General features: G+C 36.5%; 1 pseudogene across 1 annotated transcript; it reads right to left on the bottom strand.

Moving 5' to 3' along the window:
• Positions 1–1,141: 1,141 nt before the first annotated feature.
• Positions 1,142–3,259, bottom strand: LOC306668857 (bifunctional phosphoribosylaminoimidazole carboxylase/phosphoribosylaminoimidazole succinocarboxamide synthetase-like; annotated as a pseudogene). Its single transcript has 2 exons — positions 3,249–3,259; positions 1,142–2,580 (listed from the first exon to the last, which is right to left on the bottom strand). The product of its transcript is annotated as a bifunctional phosphoribosylaminoimidazole carboxylase/phosphoribosylaminoimidazole succinocarboxamide synthetase-like (transcript).
• Between the last annotated feature and the right edge of the window lie 2,886 nt (positions 3,260–6,145).

Below are 6,145 nucleotides of genomic sequence, written 5' to 3' on the forward strand. Positions count from 1 at the left end.
AAGTGCATTATTTTATGTAGGGACTAGAGCTTACAAATTGGAAAACACCAGGAAAGCAAAGGACTGAAGCCCATACCAGAGGATTGGAGACACAAATATTGATGTCAGCTGGAAGCCAGAGCTGGTGAAGAAGATCAAAAACGCAATAGGACTGGCTTCCATGACAACAGAGTGGAGCCCATGGAGCCGTTTGCAAAACCACTGTCTGAAAGGCCAGCAACACTTCCATCTCCCAAATTTCATCTGAATTTCTCTGATTGACAAACTCTAACCCAGAACTACCCAGGAAAGAGCACTTTGGGAAATGTAGTTCCCAACTTAGGAGTTCATGGAAATGTTGTTTGCAACAGGAATGCTCCTATCAGAAAGAGAATCATGTAGGCAACACAAACAAAAAGCCAAGCAGAAAACATGCAGTCTCTTCTTATTTCTTAAGGAATATGTTGGTGGACATTTCCATCGTCATCCAAATTTTTGAAATAACAATTATGGAGTTAATCATTCATTCCATGTGTTTGTATACATATGATTTGATAATTACCATTCACTGTATACTTCCATGTCTTAATGTATTTTTTATGAATTAATAAGTTGATAATTCAACATCAAAACCCATTTGGAAGTAACCAAATATGACAATTATTTATTTTGGTATTCAAACACACTATATAAATATTTTCTGAGTTGCTAACAGTCTTCTATCCTCATCTCATACTTAGGAGAAGTAGGAGATTAATGTAATGGTGAAGCTGATTAGAAAGATATGCTACTGTCTATGTCATGTAAAAACAAATTATATTCATCTTCCACATGGATGGGGATGGAGAAGGAAAAAACATGCCAAAATAATACCAACATTGGGATTTGTTTTATTACCACAAACAGCACATGGTGGATCACCAAATTTTGGAAATATTTAAATCACTAATTTCAGTAGGGATATGATAGAAACTGCCTCCCTGCATCATTTAATTTTTTTAGAGCTTTGTAACAGAATTTTATTAGCATTTATAAAATATATTTCTACCTAACAGTGACCACATCGTAAGAGATTAATTTGAAAACATTTCTACACTAATTTCACTATCTATTAAGGAATACTAATATGAACAGCTGATCTTTTAATTCAATCTTACAGAAGTGTTTATTCACTAATAAATTTTGTTTTCTGATTTAAAAATCATCTTTTCATCTTGCTTTTTTTCCCCTGCAGCTAAACTAGAAATTTGTATTTTTTCTGCTAAAAAACAAAAACAAAAACAAAACAAAAAAAGAAATGACAAATTCTTTCTTATAAACTGCATTCTCTGATTTTCCTGTCAGCCTGCTTCAAGAAAATCCATGTGTTCAGTATGCTTGCTCGCAGTTTGGCCCATATTAAATGGTTGTTTAATCCAAATATCTGAGCCGCAAACTGAGCTGATCCTTCTGGAGAAAGTATGGTGGAGCAACCAAGACCACTAGGTAATCGAAGTGAAGACCACACATCCTGAGCTCCCCAGTCTGGTGTGAGGGGAGGACAGCTGATAACTGGATATGCAGTGTTACCAGACATCACTGGGCCCAAACCATTGCTTCTACCTGCCACTGCCACAAATACAGTAGGAATGCCATCCCCTTCATACTCAGCTTTAATCCTCAGAGTTTCATCTGGTCCTTTATGGACAGATGTTACCCGAAGTTCACAGGAAATTCCATAATTTCCATAAGCCTTCTTGATTTTTTCTCAGTGGCAGAGATCAGAAGTTGAACCCATCAGTACTATAACCCTGCACTGACTTTCTGACTTCAGAAGCAACTCTACTCTCTCTGCAACCCACTCAAAGTTTTTCTTTACTATCTGGAGCCCTTCAGGAGTTACTTCCTTGAGGTCACAATAAGACCGTCTTTCTGCTGGCTTCGATCCCCTGATGGCCAGAGTCTCCAGGAATCATTATCAATAACATCAGCAAGAACAATTTCTTTTGTGGTTACGTCAACACCAAATTCAATCTTCATATCAACCAGTGTACAGTTCTGAGGCAACCAGGATTTCTCCAATATTTCAAAAATAGCTTGTGTAGCATGACTCATGATATTCACTTCAGTTTGGCCTATAACAACACCAGCAAAGCAAAGTTTTGCAGCAATTAGCTGTTCCTCAGACCACTGTGGATCATTATTTGCTCATCCTTGAAAAACATCTCCACTTTTGGTGGGTAAAACTTGTATCCTTCCTTGACACCAGGATTTCTTTTGAGAAAAGAACCAGTTGCTATTCTTCTACAAACCCATTCAATTGGAATCATTTCACACTGGGGCGCAATGAAAGCTGTTTCTCCATATTTTCTCATGAAAGCAGTTTTGATACCTGCTTCTTGTAACAACTGAAAAATACAACTGGTAATTTTATTGGAGATTGCAGCTTTTCCTTCCAGATGATTCTTTCTAGCTGCATTTCCTGCTGTAATCTGGTCCTTGGACTGCAGGAGGACTTTTCCTGGACTATCTACCAATTCATAGACTTCTTTGGTTTTACCCTCATAGAGTTTCTTGCCAATGTTCAGTACACTATCAATCTGTGTTTCTCTCACAGATTCACTGAAACGGAATTAAAATGAAGATACTTGAGAATCAGCCTCTGGGACAGGAATTGCCCGTGTTTCTTCTAGCAAAGCAATAAAACTTCTTCTTCTTCTTCTTCTTCTTCTTTTTTTTTTTTCTCAAGATCGTGTCTTTGTTATTGGATGGTCATCAGGGACAAGGACTGAGCTTTTGGCAATAAATTTGGTTATCCCAGATGGGACCCAAGAGCAGTCCCTGTTGCTGCTTTCTTGGGCATGTTGCCAAAAGCTCGGTCCTTGTCCCCGATGCCTATCCAATAACAAGGACTTGGTTTTGAGGAAAAGGAAAAAGAAAGTTTATTGTTTTGCTAGCAAAGAAGGAACATGGGGGACTCCTATCCCAGAGGCTGTGATTCTCCATTTAATGTTTTTTAATAGTGATGCTAACTAATTTCTCTAACTATCCAAAGTATGTAGTATTACACTTGATTAACTCTCTTTGACTAGTGACTATGAGAGAAATTTGAGAATCTTTTTCTTCACCATTCATATCATACTCAAGGTATGTAACCAGTGTTATATATTCTGCCACATGGTAGTATACATATTCCAATTACACATTCAGGGATCCTGGGAATAACATTGTAGTTTGCTGTAGATCCAGTGGACCAGTGGCAAATGGACTTACGAAACTTCATTTATTACCTGTCATCCATAACTCCATTTTAACAACAGGAACATGAGAGGGATTATTGTTTGGTTCTTTTTTCTTTATTGATTTGTTTGGTTCAGTTTTATATTGGCTCATGTCAGCATTTAATGATTTAAATTATGATTTAAAATTTCAGTCATCTGTTCTTTGCAGTCACCTGGGGAAGTGTCTGTATTCACTTTAGCGAAGATTGAAGGGATATTTATTGTGTGAATGCTTTGGATCCTTCCTCAAGGGTTCCAGACTTTCTTTCAATCAGTGGTCTTTGGTCTCTAAACTGACTTAAGTGGTCACAATGGTGGGAGCCTATGATTTTCCATTGCAAGACTATCAACTTTCTGCTTGACAGACCTTGACTATTTTATTACGCAAAATGGGGTATATCCTTGCCAAATGGCCTTCTGTCAAACTCCCGGGAACATCATGATTTATTAGCCATCATCTCAGTCTCCTATAGGAAAAAGTATAATTTCCTCTTACAGTAATTACATCTCCCTTGCTTCTCACAGCCAAATTCTGCTTCTTGGGCTTTGCTGTCCTGAAACCCATCATTCCCCTTTAAAGTTACCCAAGTTGGATGCAGGAAGAGTTGGCAACATCCCTTGACTCCAAAGATTGGTCACTACTGAATTTCCCAAAGTTCAGATGCCTTTCCCATCAAGGCATTCCTAATTACTTTAATTGTAAAGAAGTGTTTTCTGAACATATTTTGTAAAAATGGAAAAATTGGTTATTCTTAGTTTTTATGAAGTATATCCACTCTATCTTTCCCACTTCCTTAAGCCATTAGAGTCTTACTTCATTACCTTATTAAATAATTTACTGCACCTCTACCTTTTTTACTCTAGATTGTTTTATGCCAGACTTCAAGGAGCCATTCAAGAAAATTGCTAAATCCACAGCCAGGTATTTTTGGCAACATTTTCAGTCCTTTGTCATGGGTGAATATCCTTATGTGAATCAATTTTTTTGAATTTTATCTTCTATATCTCCTGTTCTTACATCTTTAAGATCCATGGTCATGCATATTCACTCACTGCCTATTGGTTCACATTTTGTAGGCTTCCTCTTCCTTTGACGTTTAGAAAATCGTAGTTCAGTCTACATAAGTCTGGTTATCAGGCTAGAGGCAAAGGGTGGTAATGGATTTCAAGAATCTTTCAGGAACATGCTACTAGATATCTACTTCAGGTAAAGTCTTATCATAGACTGTCCTGAGAAATTGCCTCTATGTGTCAGGAGGGAAATGGGGAGCTTGGAGACACAATGGGTTTGGGATCATCAATTCAAATATCCCTCTTCTAATAATGTTTTCCATCATGATCTTGGCATTACATCAAAGACCTTGAGTTACTCCCAGTTTCATAATTATTGATACTCAGAAACCCTTATTATCATAACTTGGACTTGACTTTAATTTAGTCAGCTAATGGCTGCATTATATTAGACTGTTATTTTAACCATAGAGGATTTCATCTTTCACAGCATTGATGCATTGATTGCATTGATTGCATTGGATGCATTGATTTTATGGTTTTATTTTGTGAGGTCTTCTATGTCATTAAAACCTGCATCCCAAACCACTATCTTCATCATTATCACTGTCTCTATAGTGACCAAACAATGTACCCATTTCTCTATCTAAACCTTGGCTCCAGCTTATCACAATTAGGCACAGGTCAAAATTTTAGTAATTGTGTTGTCACTACATGTCAGGAATTATGGTCATCTACTTGTGAACAGATAAACAATCTAACACCAAAATTTTACCCTAATTACCTGTATTTATGAGATATTTTTGATACAAATTGTGCTAACTCAGATACTTTGTAATTAAAGCCTGAATAAAGATTGTGAACATTGACTTTATTTGGAAATGCAAACCTGGGGCTATAAGAATAAAGGGGAATATGAAGGAAATGAGTGTGAGGCAGGGAAGAGAAGAAAGGACAAATTGTTTCATTATCCATTTGGCAACCGTGTCAAAAGTATAATGCAATTGTTTTTTTAGATTATGAGGATCATCTTCCAGAGAGCAGATGTGAGCCCATCCATCTCAAGCAGCTTTCCAGGAAGACAAGATCATTCATTTCTCTTGTCTGTCTTAGTTCATTGTAGTGTGTTGTCATTCCCAGACTTCTGGTTATGTTGAGGAAAACAGACTGCATGAGCTGGATTTCACCAGAATCAGGAGGAATTACAGAGGTCCAGATGCTTGGAGAGTCTGGCCAAGTTCTATTTTACACAACTTAGTGAGGCATATACAAAAGAGCTCTTGCGAAAGTCCATTCTTCATCCCAGAAAGAGCTGAGACAGAAATATTAGGAGAAAAAGAGCAGACAGTAATAGTACGTTTCTATTGGTCTAAGATCTTGGAGATAGGCAAAGATGAACTATCTTGAGAAGCATGTAAACTTGCCTCAATTCATTATCCACATTTTAAATTATAGTCATTTTTAACTTCAAGTACTATCTGTATTTTTGCAAATCATTGTATCCCTTTGAATGAAACAGCTTATAACACAAACTCAAGGTGTCTAGAATTTATTTTTTGAGCTAATTAACATGTATTTCTTCACATACTCATTTTTTGTGTTCAGAACACTTAAAATCTACTCTGCCATTTCTAGGTATAATGTATATACAGTGTTATTAACTATAATTACTGTGTTATGCATTAGATCTCTTGAACTTATTCCTTCAATCTATGTAAGATTTTGCATCCTTTGAACAACATTTCCCACTATTTCTCCTAACACAAGAGCTCTTGAATTTGGAGCAAATCAATTATGAAATACAGATAAAATATCTAATCGAAGATTTATGATATAATAAATGAAATTTCAAAGGCTGAATTCAGAAGAAAGGATATAAATTTAAGAGTTAAAAG

This window comes from Sciurus vulgaris (genome assembly GCF_902686455.1).
Source record: "Sciurus vulgaris genome assembly, chromosome: 8".
Classification (NCBI taxonomy): domain Eukaryota; kingdom Metazoa; phylum Chordata; class Mammalia; order Rodentia; family Sciuridae; genus Sciurus; species Sciurus vulgaris.